This window comes from Nilaparvata lugens, chromosome 4 (assembly GCF_014356525.2).
Source record: "Nilaparvata lugens isolate BPH chromosome 4, ASM1435652v1, whole genome shotgun sequence".
Taxonomy (NCBI): domain Eukaryota; kingdom Metazoa; phylum Arthropoda; class Insecta; order Hemiptera; family Delphacidae; genus Nilaparvata; species Nilaparvata lugens.
The window spans coordinates 59,186,384-59,208,028 of record NC_052507.1 but is presented as its reverse complement, the minus strand read 5'-3'; the positions used below and the strand labels follow the sequence as shown (position 1 = coordinate 59,208,028).

The window sequence follows — 21,645 nt, the reverse complement described above, 5'->3', positions numbered from 1 at the left end:
ATTATCTCTCACTCCCTATATCCTTCAACTGTTCTCCTTTTCTCTATTTCTTTTCTACCTCACGTTTCTCGCAATTTTTCTTCCATCATTACTGTTCTCATGGAATTCTTCTTATATCTCTCTCACGTCTCTCCCAAATCTTCTCCTCTCAGTACTCCACCTCTCTCACTTATCTCACTCTTCAGGACACACCTTTTACTCCATTATCTCACAATTTCCCAACAACGTCTCTTAAGAGAGACCTAGCTAAATTTTTGTCATTTTAATTTTTCTACTCTCTTACTTTTTCCCTCACAATTGTGTTTCCCCTACCACTCTCCATCTCTCATTCTTTGTCCACTATTTTTTTCTCAGTCTTCTATTTCCTTTTCTCTTTCTCTTCCACTAGCCTCACTACCCAACGACCTACCGCTCTTCTTCCTCATTCTTCATCCTCAATGATTCTTCTATCTCCCTTTTCCTCCCACAATCCTCCTTGTATCCCTCTCTCACTCACTCTGTCTTCTGTTTCTCTCTTCTCTGTCTATCTATCTCTCTTTAACCTCTCATCACCGCGCCCTTTCCATTACCTAAATTCTCTCTCACTATCTACTGTATGCAGTAACGTCACAGTCGTTTTTAATATTACACATCATTAAAGCATCGTTAAACTCGTCCTTCTTTCTGCATTGTTGAGAAAGAACCATCAAACTGCAGACTGAATCAGATACGAGCTTTTGAATACTAATTGCAGATTCATGTAGCTTACTGATGAAATTTCAAGTTGATAATGATTTGAATGAATCATAATGAATGCACTTATCCGGAGTTCAAAATATTTCTTTTAGTTTCACGAGTGAGGCCAGTAGGCTCGATAGCAGTTTAATTGTAGTCCTAGTTCAAACCATCAAGCTGAACCAATTGAAACACATTACAATAAATGCGACCTTACATCGATTAATTCCTGGATTAATTTGAGCTTAGTTTGAACTGCTATCGAGCATACACGCCTGAACATATTATGTAGTAGATTTCAATTCATTTCCAATTCATGATAATAAAATATGAAATTCATCCTACGAATTGAAATTCAATATAATGATTGACGTTCCACGACTTGACGGACTTCAGAATCTAATTCAATTCCAGTGAATCATTTTGGTTGATTGGATTCAATAGAATTTGATAATATTCATGTATGTGGTGAAGCTGGAATTGAATTGATATCAATTGCATGCACTTTATAAGGTTAATTGAACAAGAGAGTGACTAGTTCTCTCACAGTTTTTACGCTACAAGGTGTAACAAACGAGAATTTCATCAGAGAAAAAACGTTTTCAAATGTTTGGTAATCGGCATCAAGTCATCTCTAGTTGGATACCCCATCCTAAGAATTAGTAGCGCAGTAATAATAGGTCTAGGTTGAGCTGTTAAATTGTTCTTACTAAGTTGCAATGCATTTTTTAAATAATATTCCTAATGAGTTTTCTCCAATCATGCGACTAAACCTGCAATGTAGTCAATCTTCCTAGGTCGGTGCATACAAATATAGTGGTAGAGTCCATACAGAAAATGGTCGTCGACTATCGAACAGAATCGAACTCATCTCATCAACTCATATCAATATCGAATTGATCTTGCAGATGCAACTGGTTGAAAATATACCATACAATTAAATTTGGCCATTTTGAAGCCACATTTATGCATTATTTGAAGTATGAGAAAAGTGTTTCAAATTCAAAACAAATAACGACGCCTAACGACAGTTAAATTGCAGTTCAAACTTGGTAAACTCATTCATAATTCTAGACAACACAACGGGTGGTGAGAGAAGATTGTTTTTCCAGCCCGTGGAAGATTCTACTGGAAATGGGTCAATGGAACATATATTACAAAAAATACAGTCACAACTACAAAGTAGTTTGGCTACTTGTTAAGTGGAAGCCCACAATTGGACTTCAGCCAGACTCCAGAGACTGAGAGGAAACTCAACACAATAAATAAAGACTTTCCCTTCCTTGACCTGGAATCTAGAAAAAGACTATCTTATTCACTCGCTGACTGGAAGAAGCTTCAATAAGCTTTGGACTCTCGTGTAATTCCCAAACATATTCTTCTAAATGGTTCAGATGGTTTCATGGGAAAGATTAACGAATGACAAATCTATATAATAAGAGAGAGTAGGGATGTGCTTGTTCGCATCAAAACATGTCAAATTGTGGATTGCATACCGGAAAAACGGGAATGATTTAGATCTCCAAATTTTTCGCATAGATTCTAAAAATATCAATCTCGTGCACCTCGAAGCCCAAATTTCAATTTTCCTTCTAGATTTTTCAGAATTAATGTATAAATTCCTTTCATGGGACATGAAGTTTCATGTGGCATACATTGTTCATTGTTGTTTTAAAATGTGTTTGTTTATAAGGAGGTTATAACGTTGTTACAAGACATCAGATTTAGAGCTCAGTCATGGTCTAGCGGTAAGTTCTCGACTTTGGAGCGAATGTTCCTCGGTTCGAATCCCGGTTCAATCAAATTTTTTTGTACTTGATTTTTTCCCTTAAAACGTATTATTATAAATTATTCTTTGATGGAAGTTGTTCGTGTCGGATACTTATATCGTGAGGACCTTAAGTGTTCCAAATTTCAAGTCATTCCGTTAATTGGGAGATGAGATATCGTGTACACAGACGCACATACACTCATACACACACACACACACACACACACACCACACACACACACACACACACACCACACACACACACACACCACACACACACACACCAATACCAATACCCAAAAACCACTTTTTTGGACTCAGGGGACCTTGAAACGTATAGAAATTTAGAAATTTGGGTACCTTAATTTTTTCGGAAAGCAATGCTTTCCTTACCTATGGTAATAGGGCAAGGAAAGTAAAAATCGAGCCTCAAATTTTGACATTCAATAACTTTTTGTGTCAACCGAATTTGATGATTTTTTTAGTTGTGTTTGTTATGTTCTTCAAGACCAGGTTTATGGTCTATCAAATTTATAATCCGACTTCAGGACACGTTCCTTCAAAGTTTACATTTATTTAATCCTTATGGGAGAAGATTTGTGAGCTAGCCACACACAGAAATAAAAATCAGCTGTTATAATCATTGCGTCATCCAACAGCCGTCGGTAGATAGTAGACCTTAGACCAGTTATAGAACTATAACACTGGTCTATGTAATAGACAAGAGTATGTGCTGCTCCATAACTGCCCATGTATTTTATTCTAAACGCCCCGACTAAAAACAAAATGACTGTTCTGTGTCTAACCATCCAGCAGTGCGGCCTCAGGTTAAAGACATTGCTTTGTTTTGAAAAATTGTGCTGTCTTCGGTGTTTAGAATTAATTGATTTATAGTAAATTATTTATTTTGCAGTTGGAAAATCATCCATTAAAATTAATAATTTGTATAATATGAATAATAGCATCCAAAGTTACAAACTGTACAATAAGCTGAACTAAGCTAAAACATTAGTGTTTTCATAATGACTGTTCTGTGTGTAACCATCCAGCAGTGCGGCCTCAGGTTAAAGACATTGCTTTGTTTTGAATAATTGTGCTGTCTTCGGTGTTTAGAATTAATTGATTTCTAGTAAATTATTTATTTTGCAGTTAATTATTTATTTCAATTAATTTAATCGAATTTCGGATTGATTATTGTTTTTCGGCTTTATATCAACATTGTGAAATTCAAAATCAATTTTATATCTGTGTTATCTTCCTCGGATGGTGCGGAAACTTTGGCAGAAATCAAAATTTGAACTTAACCTAATTGTTTGGACTATTTTTAATATGTGAAAATCCAGGAACTGAAGAAGTTTTGGGCAATTGCCTGTTTTTCTTTCCTAATTATAGTATGTGTATCACCTTGAATAAATAAATAAATAAATAAATAAATAATAATATTATGCATAATAATACAAAAATAATTGATTGGAGTAAATAAAAGCGTTTGTTTCCTTTTGATAGCATGTTTGAAGTTTAGTAGGCCTAGATAATGGTATGGGAAATATTCTTGGACGGTGCTTCTTGAAAGTTGCCGCATCGCGCCTCCTCAGATGTGCATCCAGCTAATGTTTGTCATGAGATGCATTAACTATTTGGCGGTACGAAGTTCGCCAGGCCAGCTAGTAGTTTAATAAAGTTGTCATATGAAAGTTCCTATTGGACGATTGAGAGTACCCTAAGTGGCCTACGTAGAAAATGACAATAGTTTGAAATAGTACTCCTATACAAATTTATATTGAGACGATTCACACACCAGTTAGTGAAGACAAGACAAGACATGATCAGACACGTTTAGTCACAATACTTCACATTGTTGCTTATGACGCAACTCACACTGGTTAGTCATTGAAATTAGACAAGTCTTCATAAGCAACAATGTGAAGTATTGTGACTAAACGTGTCCGATCATGTCGTCTTATCTTCTGGTGTGTGCCTGCCTAGCCTTAGGGTAAATACGTTAGACACACCTCTCACTGAGATGGATACGGATACGTATCTGTTATGAAGAAGCATGTTTCAACTTATTTGGTTTTCGATTTTTGGAGGTTGATTTTTAGGAGGTAACTATGATTGATGATGTGTAACCCTCTGGAATTTTGTTGACATATGGAGTTTCTATGTATTTTAATGATTACTTGAAAGATTTTGATTCTTTTAAAAGGCGATGAATTTAAAAGGTGATGAAGAAGATAGAGGAGATTTGTTGGACATTTTATAATTATTCTGAAAGGAAATCATTTTGTTCTCGTTATGCCTGGTTATTGGGAAAATTAAACATATCAACCCAACTCGATAAAGCTTGGAGACGAATGAATGAATAAGAGTGAAAATCTCCATAGTAAGAAACAAATTCCTTCTCGATTTTGAATTGTAGAAATGAAGTTCTTGTAGAAGTTCCAAACTAGATAGAACAAGAAATTGAAAAATGCTAGAGATCACAACAATCTTTATACAACAATTGTTTCAAAAAGTTTTAAAGTTAATATAAACAGATGTTTCAAGACCAACAAATGGAAGTCATAGAGTTCTCGATCTAAATTACTTCTTATTTCCCATCAAGAATTCTTTTATGAAATGAACAAGAATGAAAAAAGAAGGCTTGAAAGTAGAGTGCATTTAAGAAGGAATGGGAACAGCAAAAGTTTTCAACTGAATTCGAATGTATTCTCAATGTGAATTCAAATAGAATACATGCCGTACATATTGAAAACCCGTTAAACGAAGTATTTTTCTCTTGAACCAGCCAAAAAAAATGTATATGACATCAATATCTTACTTTTCCATGTTTTGTAGAACAGAGAAATGAAAATCATAAAGGATCTGAATGACTGTAGGAAAAATGTCTTTTTCCCAACTGAACAAAGAACATGTGCACAAAAATAAACTTTTCTATTTCAGGAGACAGAAAAACCGAGAGACATCCCGATATGAATAAGTTGTAAACGAATTAGCTTTCTAAATTGAACGTGAGAACAGGAAGAGGCCACTTTCAATTTTCGTTCAACAAAAACAGCCATGGAGAGCATTGACAGTGCACTGTGAAGGTGAGGGGTGGGGGACGAACCAGTACTATGAATAGCTATTGATTTCCAGTGCAAACTTGCAAACTTTAGTGCCGGGGGAGAATCGGGAGGATGAGAAGGAGAATGGGAGATTCAGGGAAAGAGAGGAGAGAGAAGATGGAGAGAAGAAAATTAGGAGAATTGTGGAAAGCGGAAGTGAATCCGAGAGACACAATGGTAATGGAATGGAAGAGGGAGAAAGAGGAAAATTATTGGAAAGGGAAGTTGATAAGGGGAAGATGAAAATGGTGGAGAAGGAGTGAGAGAAAGGGGAAGTACATGAGGTAAAGAGGAAGATGATTGGAAGAGAGAGAGAGGAAGAGAAAGAGTGCGATCAGGGTTTAGCAGGGTGAAAAGACGACACGCAAATCAGCGCGCTGAAAATTTTACTGGAAACATGAAAAATCATTCGTGCTAAGAAGTTTGATGTCAGTCACCCCTTCTGGATAGATCACGATTTTATTGGTTCATCGATATATGAATCGGAAACTATTGATATGATCAGTTTTTCGGCCAATGAGTAATAAAAACAATAATCAGTGGAAATGTGGAAGATTATTTGAGTTATAGAACACGCGAAGAGATTAGATCAAGGTGTCATTATTGTAGCCTTCACAATATTATATTCACCTGAAGGAAACCTGAACAATTTTGGCATATTCAGGTGGTAATTGTGCACCTCGGTCAATATCTTGATGTGACAATAGGTTTTTCATATATTCTCAGACTACAAAAATGAATTGAAATGGAGAAGAGTCAACTCAGTAGTTTGTAAAGCATGTTTACAATCATTACAAACACAATGAGTACACAATTTTTGTCAATGAGTGCCATCAAAATTTTTACACTAACAATAAGAACATGTACAGTTTTAACAGTTCCTTTACAATGTGTAGGATTTACAACTTGTTCCTTTATAATTTGTATCTTAAAAATTTGTATACCTTTGCAATGTGTAACCTCTACAATTTGTATCATTACAATGTGTAGCCTATCACAATGAATATCTCCTCTATGTGCACAATTACAATAACACCTCTAACTTATGTGTCTACCTTCACACCAATGCAGAGTAACACTTAACAGTGTGATCTTCTTCGGCAATGTCTACCTTAACAATGTTGACGTTAACACCAATGCAGTTTCACAGGTCCTTTATCAAGGCATTGCACAATGCGGTGTAAACAACGCCAACTGATCGAAACGTTTCTGAGCGCCTGACTGACTGTTTGTTGGTTTTGCGGTATTTGGAGCATCACTCTCTGTAATTAATCACTTCTATGGCGAGATTCACCATCAACTGTCAGCATTCCTTTTAGATAGCATTAATGCTTCCCATTCAATCGATGCTGACAGTTTGGAATGGATCTCATTTCTAGTCCTTCTCTGTCTCCTAGTTCCCTGTCTGCTGTCTCTCTCTCACCACTACGTTTTTGCGGGGTTTCATCAACAGAGATCGAATAACTTCAATCAGCTAATCATACGTGATGAGCATTGTTCTGTCCCGGGATTGAGATTCGTCCAACCAAATATAATAGGGATAGATGGTCTGTAGAGATCGATGAAGAGTTTTCATGAATGAAAATGTATTAGATGATAATATATTAGATTGTCCAACTTCATTGTCTTTGGAGCAATGACTACGGTATTGTACTCTGGTCCAATGTGTGAACAATTCGATACCAAGCAATAATAGGCCTATGCTATTTCGGAGTAGCAAAAACTCATCCTGCTTTCCAATGAATTTTTGCTGAGAACAAATAGAAAACCAATGGTCCTTAAGGAGTGTTAATTGGGATAGAATAACATTGATTATTACCACCCAATATTTGGGCCATGTAATGAGAGGTGAAAAGTATGAGCTGTTGAGACTTATATTGCAAGGAAGGATCATGGGAAAGAGGAGTGTGGGGAGAAGAAGGATATCCTGGCTGCTTAATTTAAGAGAATGGTATGGCTGCAACTCAAGGGAACTATTCAAGGCTGCAATCAATAAAGTTAAAATTGCCGTGATGATTTCCAACCTCCGATAAGAGAAGGAACCAGAAGAAGAAGAACATTGATTCTTATGGGAGTGTTTACTCATGGGCCAGAGATAGAATAACATTTAGTCTTATGGGAGTGTTCACTCATGGGCAAGAAATAGAATAAAATTATTGGTTCTTATGGGAGTGTTCACTCAAGGGCCATAGATGAAATAGCATTGGTTCTTATGCGAGTATGCACACATTGGGCGAAAAATAAAATACCAGCATTGGTTTCATTAATGTGACTGATCACAAATCGAGTAGAAATAAAATAGCATCGGTTCATGTTGGAGTGGTCACACATTGAGCAGAAATAGAACGGCTGTGGGAGCAGACTCCCACATATCAGTATCACTGCAAGTGTCCGGTTTAGTGAAAACATTCTTCCCATGAGTCCAAATGAGGCTATTCCCATTCAGCCCGGCCGAGCGAGTATGAAGAATCCCATTAGAATTCATGGGAAGAATATTTCCATTCATGTTGTACCGGACACTTACACTTGGTGCTGTTTTTGTAACAATATATGTTCCGGTACACAATGTTCCCCCCGGACTTTGAACGAATAGGCTTGATTCCAAATAAAATGGGAGAGCAAGATGAAAATTACAATAATTGGGAAAGGTGGAGAGAAAAAGGAGAATCAGGAATGAAATAGTGAGACGTTTGAAGAGAAATAATGGATCGAGTGAAGAGGATAAAGAGGAAGAAAGTTAAGAGAGCAGCACTATGATGATGATTGGGAAAAGGGGAGGAAGGGAGATAGAAGGACGAGTAGCAGAAGAAGGAATGATGAGATGTTTGAAGAGAGATGGGAGATACAATAAGCGCGGGATATAGTAATATACAAGAGGAAGCTTATTGAGGTAGGATGAGAAAGAGAAGCTGGAGTGAGGTGAAAGAGGTGATTAGAATGAGGAGGAAGGAGAGTAGAAGTAGGAGTAGAGGAGTGAGAAGAAGAGAAGTAGGAGTACAAAAGGAGGAATAGGAGATAGAATTATGAGACGCTTGAAGGAAAATGGAGGATTGTAGAAAAGGTACAAGAGGAAGAGGATTGAGGTAGGAGGTGGATGTAGGAAAGTGGTAGGAAGAGGAGGGAGGTTTGGAAGAGCAAAGAGGAAGGTGTGGAGGAGGTAAACGAGAAGGAGGGAGAGAAAGAAGAGGAGGAGGAGGAGGAGGAGGAGGAGAAAAAGAGGTGATGGAGGAAGTAGAAGAGGAGATGGAAAAGGAGGAGGAGGAGGAGGTGAAGGAGGAGGAGGTGGTGGTGGAGGAGGAGGAAGAGTTGGTGGAGGAGGTAGAAGAGGAGATGGAAAAGGAGGAGGAGGAGGAGGAGGAGGTGGTGGAGGAAGTCCAGGAGAAGAAGAGGGTCTGGACGCCTGTGAGCAGACTCTTATCGATCGCGACAGCAGTGCACAGCTCTGTATATCTGGGACACGAACAGAACAGTCCTTCGGTGGTCCCTTGGTGCTGCACACTGTCACAACACATTGGTCAGACAAGAATGGACAGATGATAACGAAGAACAGGAGGGAAATAAGCAGCGGTAACAGTGAGAGAAGAAAAACATTGGTTCTTATGGGAGTGTTCACTCAGGGGCCAGTGATAGAAGAACATTGGTTCTTATGGGAGTGTTCACTCAAGGGCCAGAGATAGAATAACATTGGTTCTTATGGGAGTGTTCACTCATGGGCCAGAGATAGAATAACATTATTGGTTCTTATGGGAGTGTTCACTCAGGGGCCATAGATGAAATAGCATTGGTTCTTATGCGAGGTCGCACACATTGGGCGAAAAATAAAATACCAGCAATGGTTTCATTAATGTGACTGATCACAAATCGAGTAGAAATAGAATACCATCGGTTTATGTTGGAGTGGTCACACATTGAGCAGACTCCCACATATCAGTATCACTGCAAGTGCCCGGTTTAGTGAAAACATTCTTCCCATGAGTCCAAATGAGGCTATTCCCATTCAGCCCGGCCGAGCGAGTATGAAGAATCCCATTAGAATTCATGGGAAGAATATTTCCATTCATGTTGTACCGGACACTTACACTTAGTGCTGTTTTTGTAACAATATATGTTCCGGTACACAATGTTCCCCCGGACTTTGAACGAATAGGCTTGATTCCAAATAAAATGGGAGAGCAACATGAAAAATAACAATAATTGAGAAAGGTGGAGAGAAAAAGGAGAATCAGGAATGAAATAGTGAGACGTTTGAAGAGAAATAATGGATCGAGTGAAGAGGATAAAGAGGAAGAAAGTTAAGAGAGCAGCACTATGATGATGATTGGGAAAAGGGGAGGAAGGGAGATAGAAGGACGAGTAGCAGAAGAAGGAATGATGAGATGTTTGAAGAGAGATGGGAGATACAATAAGCGCGGGATATAGTCTTAATATACAAGAGGAAGCTTATTGAGGTAGGATGAGAAAGAGAAGCTGGAGTGAGGTGAAAGAGGTGATTAGAATGAGGAGGAAGGAGAGTAGAAGTAGAAGTAGAGGAGTGAGAAGAAGAGAAGTGGGAGTACAAAAGGAGGAATAGGAGATAGAATTATGAGACGCTTGAAGGAAAATGGAGGATTGTAGAAAAGGTACAAGAGGAAGAGGATTGAGGTAGGAGGTGGATGTAGGAAAGTGGTAGGAAGAGGAGGGAGGTTTGGAAGAGCAAGGAGGAAGGTGTGGAGGAGGTAAACGAGAAGGAGGGAGAGAAAGAAGAGGAGGAGGAGGAGGAGGAGGAGGAGAAAAAGAGGTGATGGAGGAAGTAGAAGAGGAGATGGAAGAGGAGGAGGAGGTGAAGGAGGAGGAGGTGGTGGTGGAGGAGGAGGAAGAGTTGGTGGAGGAGGTAGAAGAGGAGATGGAAAAGGAGGAGGAGGAGGAGGAGGAGGTGGTGGAGGAAGTCCAGGAGAAGAAGAGGGTCTGGACGCCTGTGAGCAGACTCTTATCGATCGCGACAGCAGTGCACAGCTCTGTATATCTGGGACACGAACAGAACAGTCCTTCGGTGGTCCCTTGGTGCTGCACACACAACGTCACAACACATTGGTCAGACAAGAATGGACAGATGATAACGAAGAACAGGAGGGAAATAAGCAGCGGTAACAGTGAGAGAAGAAAAACAAGGAAGGAAAGGAAAAGCCGAGAAATGGAAATAGAAGAGAAGATTATGATGATAGAGGTGTAGGGGGAGAGGGAGATTGAAGTTGAAGGAGAAGGTGAAAAAAGAATAGAAGAGAAGATTATGATGATAGAGATGTAGGGGGAGAGGGAGATTGACGTACAAGGAGAAGTTGAAAAAAGAGAAGAAGAAATGGAAGAGGAGAAGGGGAGGATGATAATGGGGAAAGATAGAATGAAAAGGAAGAGTAGGAAAATGAAGAGGAGGAGGTGGGAAATAAAGATAAGAGGAGAAGGGGATGAAAAATAAAAAGGAGATGGAGGAGGAGGAGGAGGAGGAGGAGGAGGAGAAGTATGAGAAAAAGGAAGAGAAGTGGTAAGAGGAAATGAAATAAATGAAGACAAGAGAAGAGAGGACAGCGGAAAGAACAAGTTGAGGAATGAATACAGAACAAGAAAATGAAATTAGAGGATCATGCACAAGAAGATAGTAAACAAGAGAATGGAATGATCTTGGGACAATAAAATAAAGACAATAGGGACAAGAGTAGAGAGAAAAATAGAGAAAAAACAGTCCTTTATTCTGTGACAACGAAGCTAGGACACCACACTTTTATATGTTTGGTCTATTGGTTTTTGTAAATTGATGATTGTAATTGTGATTGTATTGGTGATTGTAAATTGAAAATTTTCTATGGATTCCTTGACTGAATTCAACAAGAATTAGGTTTGATAGAGGAATGGTTGAGTCTGAAGTTAGCTTGATAGCTTCATTAGTGATAGCTTAGATCAGATAAGATAAGTTCATGATATTCCTATGTTTGAAAGTTGACTGCTTGAACAAGCTTCACTGACTGAAAGAGAGCTTCAGAAACAAGGTGGTTCGGAACACGCCTAAAACTTTAGGTCATTTCATCTATGTTCATCATCCCTCCTTTCACCATTACAAAAGTCCTGGGCTGAATTATGCATCCCCCTTATATAGAAAAATATGACGACAAAGAAAACTAATGATGATTCAAGGAATATGAGTGTTAGTAGATGGGTGAGGAAAGGAAATGTAGATAACTCTTCAAGGAAAGAGAATTAAGAAGAATGAAATACAATGGATGATGAAAAAAGAGAAGAAATAATGAGAAGCAGGAAAAGATGATAGCCTACATGACATTATAAGCAGCAAAAGATTAAAATATGTACATGAAATCATAAGCAGAAGGGAAAATCATAAAAATATGAAGGAAATTAGAAAATTAGTTACAGAGGAAAGAAAAGTGTTAAGCCACAGAAGAAGGAAAAGTTATTTTCTTTCATTTGTGGTTAAGCCTTCAAATATTGTAGAATGTTAACAATAGAATACATAAGTTAATCAGAAATTTATTACAGTGTAGTGTTTCGAAAAACTAGTATTGAGTGAATTAATGAATTAATTTATTTTAATAAATAGCAGAGTGACATTAATAAAGAGCAAAGTGAAGAGAAACAGTATGTGAATGAATAGATCGACCACTAACAAACAAGGACGGATAAAATTCCAAGTCTAGCAACAAAAAAAGAATTAAATTAATGAAAACTAAAAGGATGAAATTAAATTCAAGTCCAGTCAACTGCCAGCATTTCAACAGCAACTGAGAGCTTGAGCATAGAAGCAATCTAGAAAGCAGTAAAAATTAAAAGCGTCTGTTTTTGTCAGAAAGCCCATCTCCATGAGACGGAAAACTGCACTCAGCGGTCTGGCAAATTGAAAAACAGCAGAGTTTTCACCAAATGGAAATTGTGTTTCAAGTGGAAACAAGGACCATATATACTGAAATAGTAACTATGGATACTGTTCATGTGATTATTTTCTGCATTCGAAGTAGGCTTAACGAGTTGTTTCAAAAAATTTAGATGTCCTATTATGTAGAGGAGAAGCTGTATTGAATTCTCTTCTCTTCAATGGAATAATTTTTCGCCTAAAAATAAATAAATTATCACTCGGCAGACACAAGTTATTATAAATTTGATAATAGTTCTAAATTAGAAGAATAACTTACATTTCACTCACTCAAATTCCCAAACAATTTTTACTGCAAAAGTTTCACAAGTTCCAATAAAATAGAGAATGGTAAACCAGTATTGGCAGAACGATTAATCATTAATTGAGTCAATTGGAGGAGAGGAGAAAGCTTCAATAATTTTGCAGCGGAATTCAATTCCACTCTTCAATGACAACGCCGGATATTGAATGACATTGACAACAACAATAGGCATACCTGCTTGTCAATCAATTGGTAGCCACAGAGGAAGGACTTGCAACTGATCGTCATTTGTTCTTCAATTTTGTAGCATGGATACTTGAATGAATAGATACTAGTGACTCCCTGGGTTAAAGAACTCGCTCGAGAGCTGTTATATTGTAATCTTTGAGACCCGCAACTTTTAACTATACACATTTGATGAGAATTTTGAAAACAGCTAAATATTTCTCTCACAAGATAGATTTGACATTAGGTTTCATTGGGGATCCTATTTAAAATGAAAAATTACTCTTCAAAATATTAATCTGTCGCTTAAACATCTTTGACCCACATATGAATCTAATTCTTTTTACTTTCCTTGCCCTATTACCATAGGTAAGGAAAGTATTGCTTTCCGAAAAAAATTAAGGTATTTCTATACGTTTCAAGGTCCCCTGAGTCCAAAAAACTGGTTTTTGGGTATTGGTCTGTATGTGTGTGTGTGTGTATGAGTGTATGTGCGTCTGTTTACACGATATCTCATCTCCCAATTAACGGAATGACTTGAAATTTGGAACTTAAGGTCCTTTCACTATAAGGATCCGACACGAACAATTTCGATCAAATGCAATTCAAGATGGCGGCTAAAATGGCGAAAATCTTGTCAAAAACAGGGTTTTTCGTGATTTTCTCGGAAACGGCTCCAACGATTTTGATCAAATTCATACTTAAAATAGTCATCGATAAGCTCTATCAACTGCCACAAGTCCCATATCTGTAAAAATTTCAGGAGCTCCGCCCCATCAATGCAGATAGATTCCCAATTATCAGGCTTCAGATACAATTGAAACAAAAAAAAATCAAGTGGAGTAGATTGAGCATGAAAATCTCTACAATTAATGTTCAGTAACATTTTCACCTGAAATTGAAAATAAGCTTCAAATTCGAGAGAATGTGATTATTCAATTGCAAATTATTGTTGATTCTATTGAATCATTCACTATGAAGAGATAGCAGACCTCATGTGTGTCTCCAGCGTTATTGCCCTGTCACCAGCTGGCTCAAATCTTTGAATAGTAGACTTGAGATGCGCGGTAACAGGTGATCAATTTTCATAACGGCAAGGAAAGTTGTGTGAGTGCGCCACACCAGATTTTTTTTATGATGAGAAGGTGGTCATGTGATACATAATTTCGATAAAGAGTTCCAAGAGAAAATAGATGGCGAAAACCGCACATTAATATAAATCAACCCGTATCATTTTGTTGATATAAAGGGGTATCATGTGTCAGCGCGTATGATAGCTCCCAAATAGCCTCGGCTGATGTAATGAATGAATGGAAAAACTGTAGTAATTGCATGCAATAAATTATTCAGCTGATTAAATGATAAATCATAACAATTTTTTCTTATGCATTCTCAATGTTATTTTTATATCCTGAAAAAGGACGATGGAGTGAGTCAATTTTTTTGTACAACGAACTTGACCTGTAAAAAGGTTCGAAGAATAAGTGTTCAAAATTTGAAGCTGATTGATCAATTCTTTCTAAAGTTATTGTAGAACATACATACTGACTGACAACGCATTTGGTTTCAGTAAGTCAAAAGTGAGAATTCGCTAACGCTCGTTCAAATAATTTACAATATCACAACTATGGAAGATATTGGGAATATTTTGTTATGATATTCCATGTTTTTTTATAACTTCGGTTGCCCAACCTAGTCATTGTTATTCAATAAGAATACAGAAGATTACTGAACTATCTTCATCTTAATACATCACGTGCCAAAATTGCACTGGTTCTAAATAATCGATCAGTTCTTTCAGCAGTTTGTAGTGCTTAATATTGTAGGTACTGCTTGATTTATAATCAAATATATATAATACAACTTCGAATTGTTAATTGATGAACTTGGTTATCTCCTAGTTTCTGGAAGTTATAGTGTTAAATTGGAGCTGTTGATTAAAAAAAAGAAAGTCACTAATTTCACATCCTGTGAAATAAGTTAGTCACAATCATCTCCAAATCTACAAATTGATTAATACATTCAGCCAGAATTCATTTCTTCTTAAAAAGGTGATTTAAATTTTTACTTTCAAATACCAATACTAAAATAATATACTATGTTCAAACGCATTAGAATTTTTACTCTGAAGCAGTGGGTGATAATTTGGTAAAGTGAAATATTGTAATATTATAACTCTAAATGTGTTAAAATGTGAAGTACAATCATACTGGTAACCTCTTTTGGACTAAATTGCAATCAAAATTCGGGAATGGAATAGGAAGGGCTAGAAGCCCTTAATAAAATAGAATAATTAAAAAATCCTTTCGGAAAAATTTCATCAGTAAAATTGGACATTTTCTATGTATAGAGTTTTCAATTTTGAATGTGTAATCATCATTGACTGCTTAGTAATGTACATCAGATTAGTTGAAGCCACAAAGGAGTTCAACTCATTAAATTGAATGATAGAGTTGATTGGAGTGATACATAAAGCAGTTAGTAGTTATCAATATGGATTAAACAACTGGGAATACGTACCCAATAACAGATTTGGATTACCTGTATTGAATACAGGATTAATGTATTAGATCAGTCATTAATACATTGTTAAGCTAGTAGAAAAACTTTTGAAATTGCAATCTTTAAATAAATGACTACCTACTTTCTGCGGTTGCAGACTGTTGAAAAAATAATTAGTGTTGATGAATGAAAATATTTATATATAGTTATTATTACATTGATTGAACAACTGTAAGTACATTTCGAATAATAGATCTGAATCACGTGTATAGGATACAGGATTGATATATTATGTTGGATCCGTACCTATAACAGATTCATTGAAAAATGTAATTAATTATTCATGTATAATTGAGACTATTTACAGGAAAATATGTTAATTTCGAATAAATGATACTGAATTGTGGTGATAGGGTGTGGATGATACTCGTATTTTACAACAGTAGACTAGCAAGTTATTCTTCACTTTGATTTTAAATTATATGTTCTGAAACGTAAGTTATGTCATTTGAAATAATAATAAATAGGCCTAGTACCTATAAATAGTAGACATAATATCAGAACTTTTTTCTTGTACAATAATTATTCTTTTCTCAGTCAATCATTTAATATTGAGAATAATTTCTAGTCAGATTTTAGTTATAAAGTCAGCATCTCATAAAGATAGGTTAGCTAAATTTGTCTGTCAAAGCAGGTAGCTCTATACATTTCTAGCCCCGCAACGTTGTCAAAATTTTTGTAGACTTTGTAGAGATGTGGTGAACTACCAATATAACTAATTGTCAATAGGCCTATATGCCAAATTGTATGTAGACTTTCTAGAAATGTGATGAACAACCAATATATCTCATCTCAATCATAAAAATGTATTATTAGATCAAAGAAAAATATAATTTCTTCACAGTAAAATATAGACCTGAAGATCGAATTTTTTTTTCAATTATACTATCTTTATTTGTAAAGTGGAAAAAGCGAATTAAATTGATCATCATATTAACAAGAATAAACAATTTAGGCCTATATCAAATTAGATTTGCCTTGATGTTTTGAATCACAGATAGGAGATAGCGTATCTACTACAATAGACGGTGGAGAAGTGAAAGAGGCATCAATGCTGCCCTATAGCCTAATTCCCACTTTCACTTTATAATATGAATTCCACTAAGTTTATAAATGTATTCCACTCTGTCATGATTTGTCACTCTGTCCTATTACAATATACAGGTAGCATTTCATTATTTCTAACACTATATTAATAAAACCCAACAACTAGAGGATTCAAAACCGGAAAGTAACGAGCATTAATGAAATCTGCATAAATAACCAACATGAATTCAACAAACAATATATTGTTTCCTTAGGCAGATCCCCATAAAGATAGAAAAATAAAATTACTGAATAACAGAGGAAATTTGCATGATTCATTTACCAGGCAAAAGTATTACTAGATTCATATTCCAAGAATATTGAGCGTGACTCAATCCAGTTAGATAGGATCAAGTTTAGGGTTTTACAGGAATTTAGTACTGTACGTTACACTGAGTTTTATTTCTTAAAGATTTACAATTCAAAAATAAATAATTACACTTGCATAAATCAAAGATAATTGTTAAGAATATTTGATACGATACTATTCAAAGCTCTAAAGATGTTCAGATTTAGAAAGAGAAGCCCCATATTATTGATCAGAGAAAGCTGAAGGTAGGTAAATGTAGTAAACAGAGGAGCTGGTTAACGTTATCGTTAGTTTGTTATATGAGAATTCAAATTTAAATTTAATTGACTCCACTTGGAGAATTTTCAAATCAAAATTTAATTTTAACGAATTACAAAACGACAGTTTAAAACAAGAACGTTGTCACTAATTGTCAATGAACTGGATTTCTCTTCAACTCACCTCAATAAAGTTGTGAAAGGATGTTTGAAGATATTCACTTGTAGTATTAATTAGTAATTTATTTGTGTTGAACCACTCACTGTTAGTTATTTAAAATTAATTGGTATTAAAATTGCTTCAACACGATAAATCCGAAACGCACAGACACAAGTCAGACTGGCAGACGAAACATATCCTTTGATTTTACAGCACGGAAATGATCAGCTGTTCATGGCCGATTCGTTTACCTTTTATTAAATTTAATTGAAACTGTCGGATATGGAAGATTGGATTTTAAATTGAAACAATGTAATAAGTTATTTTTTGATTCATCATTTTTATATTGTTATTCAGAATGAAAAAAATGCTTTGATTCCTCCACTAATGTTGTAACGTTGGTACCCACTATAAAGAACAGCCGCTCAGGTACCGCGAAAGGCGCAGTATTCAAATTAATCAACCGTGCATCAATAAAATAATACATTTTAACAAGAATAAAACAGCTATACAATTCAAATTTATAATGGGCTTCTGTCATTATCGTTTGATGTAGGTTAGGTTTCATCCAGCTATGTTTGAAATTTGAATTGACTAACAAAAAACTACACTCCTATAGAGTAAAGCCACGGTAAAGCTCAAAAATATGGGCTTATCTTTAGTGTTTTGAAATAGCCGATGGCGTATGGGCTATGGACAGTATTTTTATGTTTCGTGGAGGGGAGGGGTTCAAAGGTGAAATATTAGATATTCAAATAATCCTTATGTTGAGCAACTACACAAAGAGCCTGATAATATTATTTGCCAAATTCAATAGATTTTTGATATCAAATGATAGAGAACCACCTTATAAACGTCCCACCATCTATTCAGTGATGTAAAATTTCCTGACAGAGGCCCACCGTATGAGCAAAGTGAGTTCCTATTATGAAAAAAGCCACGAGTCGTTGTTCATTTGTGGGTTATTGCTCAATCTGTTCGATTGGTTCAAAGAAGATGTGTTGAAAATATTATTTCAAGTTGATTGATGAGAGGTTTTGAAAATTATCGTCGAACAAACCCACTGCAAGGACAACTCAACTCTCTAGTCTCCAGTAAGAGCTCGCTACACTCGTTCAATTTTCTTATGTTTTGAACAGTCAAGCTCTCTTCATAATAATAAAGCCATGTTCTTCATAGAGTCATGTTACTGTCTTTCATATTGGAATGTATTTATTATTCTAGTTAACTTTTAGTAGACAATCATAGTTGTAGTGGGAAAATTTACTTAGAGCAATAACACAAGTAAGTAGCTCAAGACTTTCAATATCATAAGAAACAAAATTACTCAGTTTACTCATTCGCAACTCACCATTCCTCTGAATTTACAAATCATGATCAAATTACATTATGTTGGACATGTCCTTAATTTATTATATTTAGGCCAACAGACTGATCAATATACAAATCAAGATGTCAAGATAGGGAGTTCATGACATATGATATATGTTGGCTTTGTAATAATTTGCCAAAATTGTAGTACCTAGTAAACGTCAACAGAAATATTGCAATTATAATTTTTCTCATTGTTTCATCAGGAAAGATATTAAATGCTTGTTACAGTTCTACACTTTTCTCCCTTCTTGAGTATTCAAAAATTTCTTGAAATCGTACAGTTTATCTATCAATTGTTGAGTTTCATCCTCGGATGGCATATACTTCTGCACAAATGTTTTACCCTCTGGATATTTCTCAAAAAGGTATTCAGCCTGAAAAAGTAATACAATCAAACAATTCGTATTGAAACAAAAAATGTTTTTATTATCAAAACATTCAAATGATTAACGGTTAATTATTATGCTCAGCATGGAAATATGTTTAAAGCTATACATTATAAAATAGTCATATTCCTCCACTGATGATGGGAGGAGGAATTAATGGAACTGAAGAGGTTTGAATGGAAAGTAACCGTAGTTGCACTAAAACATTGTTAAATCAATCACAACTATCTAACTCATTATGGAATCTTGCATTGTTCCAGATGTCTTCATTGCTTCAAACTGAGCTTTTTGAACGATTTTGTAGAAGTTTCTATGATCTTCATTATTTGTAAAAATGTATTCTGCCTGTAAAATATGAATCGGTCATAATTTCCAATGCAAGTGTTCGTAGATAAACAGTAAAAATCAAGAATCCATATTTCACATAGATAATAACATAAAAATACAGAGCTTCTTAGCTGAGATAGTTTTTAATAATTTTGGATGAAACCAGAAGCAACATAATTATATTACCCTTCTATTTTGTTAGGGCAACTCTTGAATATCAGGAAATAAAAATCTGAGTACCCTATTTTTAAAAAATGTTTATTCAATTTTTTGAAAAACATTTTAATTTCTAAATCGCTTTATTTAAAAAGAGGGTATTTAGATTTTTATTTCTTTGCAATAATATTATTACGGTATCTTCGAACATCATATCCCTATTTCACTCCATACATTGCAATTTTACAATATTTAATTTCAATATTAACTTTGTTCTTCATCTAGTGCAATTTATAAATGTGTACTTTTTGAAGCAATTTTTTCATCGTTTGCAATATTCACGGTACCCATTCATTGTGAGTGAAATAATATCAAATCGTCTTGACCTAAGTAATTGATTACTTAAATTTATTACAGGTACCGGTAAACCGGGGTGACTGTTCCAATTTTGGGGAGTTGAGATTTTAAAACGATGACAATCAATAATTGAGTTTAAAAAAATCTCTCGTAATATTTTTTTGGCTGTGGGATCAACAGTTTAAAAATTCAAGGATCATCTCCAGAGCAGCGTTGCTTTTTACCTTGTCATGGTAACCAGGGTCTGTTATTTTCCACAAACAGGTAGCCTATGATCCATGTACATATCGATCACAGAGATTACAAAATCCCGGTTCGAACTCATGACAACACAACAACACAAGAACAAAACAACAATCAAAACAAGAGCAAAACAGCAATCTATCCTTCCAAGTCAACGGTCTGACACGCACTGAGACGGGACAACCCACAGGTTTCCACATTCACGGTCGTTCCGTCGTTCCAGCATGCCATCGAGATTCCCCATTCACGAGGAGTTGGAGTGACGTAGGTTTGGCGTGGCGCGATGGATTTTCAACCGGTTGGAATTCCATCGAGCCTCGTCGCTCCACCAAAATACGAGCGCGATTCACCATTCACGTCGTTCCAATGGCACGCTACCGTGCCATTTGGCTTGTTGGAACGCTCGTCAGTGGCCAGCTTAATGAAACGATAACGAGAGGCTTACTATCGAAAAACACACTTCGTTAAGGAATCCGAAGTGTTTTTCGATAGTATTCATTCGTTTCAGCAACTATCGAAACAATCGTTAGGCAAAAACTATCGAAGTGTTCGATAGTAACACTTCACAATCGCCCATCACTAGTTTGAATTCGTTTGATGTAGGTTAGGTTTCATCCAGCTATGTTTGAAATTTGAATTGACTAACAAAAAACTACACTCCTATAGAGTAAAGCCAAGGTAAAGCTCAAAAATATGGGCTTATCTTTAGTGTTTTTGAAATGGCCGATGGCATATGGGCTATGGACAGTATTTTTATGTTTTGTGGAGGAGAGGGGTTCAAAGGTGAAATATTAGATATTCAACTAATCCTTATGTTGAGCAACTATACAAAGAGCCTGATAATAGTATTTGCCAAATTCAATAGATTTTTTATATCAAATGATAGAGAACCACCTTATAAACGTCCCACCATCTATTCAGTGATGTAAAATTTCCTGACAGAGCCCCACCGTATGAGCAAAGTGAGTTCCTATTATGACAAAAGCCACGAGTCGTTGTTAATTTGTGGGTTATTGCTCAATCTGTTCGATTGGTTCAAAGAAGATGTGTTGAAAATATTATTTCAAGTTGATTGATGAGAGGTTTTGGAAATTATCGTCGAACAAACCCACTGCAAGGACAACTCAACTCTCTAGTCATCAGTAAGAGCTCGCTACACTCGTTCAATTTTCATATGTTTTGAACAGTCAAGTTCTCTTCATAATAATAAAGCCATGTTCTTCATAGAGTCATGTCACTGTCTTCCATATCAGAATGTATTTATTATTCTAGTTAACTTTTAGTAGACAATCATAGTTGTAGTGGGAAAATTCACTTAGAGCAATAATACAAGTATAGGTAACTGAAGACTTTCAATATCATAAGAAACAAAATTACTCAGTTTACTCATTCGCAGCTCACCATTCCTCTGAATTTACAAATCATGATCAAATTACATTATGTTGGACAT

The 21,645-nt window shown here is 35.8% G+C and overlaps 1 protein-coding gene across 7 annotated transcripts in view; it reads right to left on the bottom strand.

Annotated features, from left to right (window-relative positions):
* The window catches only part of LOC111056971 (synaptosomal-associated protein 25), a 99,283-nt gene extending 81,714 nt beyond the window's left edge, over positions 1 to 17,569 (bottom strand). For 2 of the 7 annotated variants that reach the window (XM_039426026.1, XM_039426029.1), the window contains exon 1: positions 17,377 to 17,569. The gene's annotated coding sequence lies outside the window, so the exon portion shown is untranslated. The remainder of the gene's footprint in view (positions 1 to 17,376) is intronic. The other 5 variants (XM_039426025.1, XM_039426028.1, XM_039426031.1 and 2 more) reach the window with 4 other exon arrangements.
* Between the last annotated feature and the right edge of the window lie 4,076 nt (positions 17,570 to 21,645).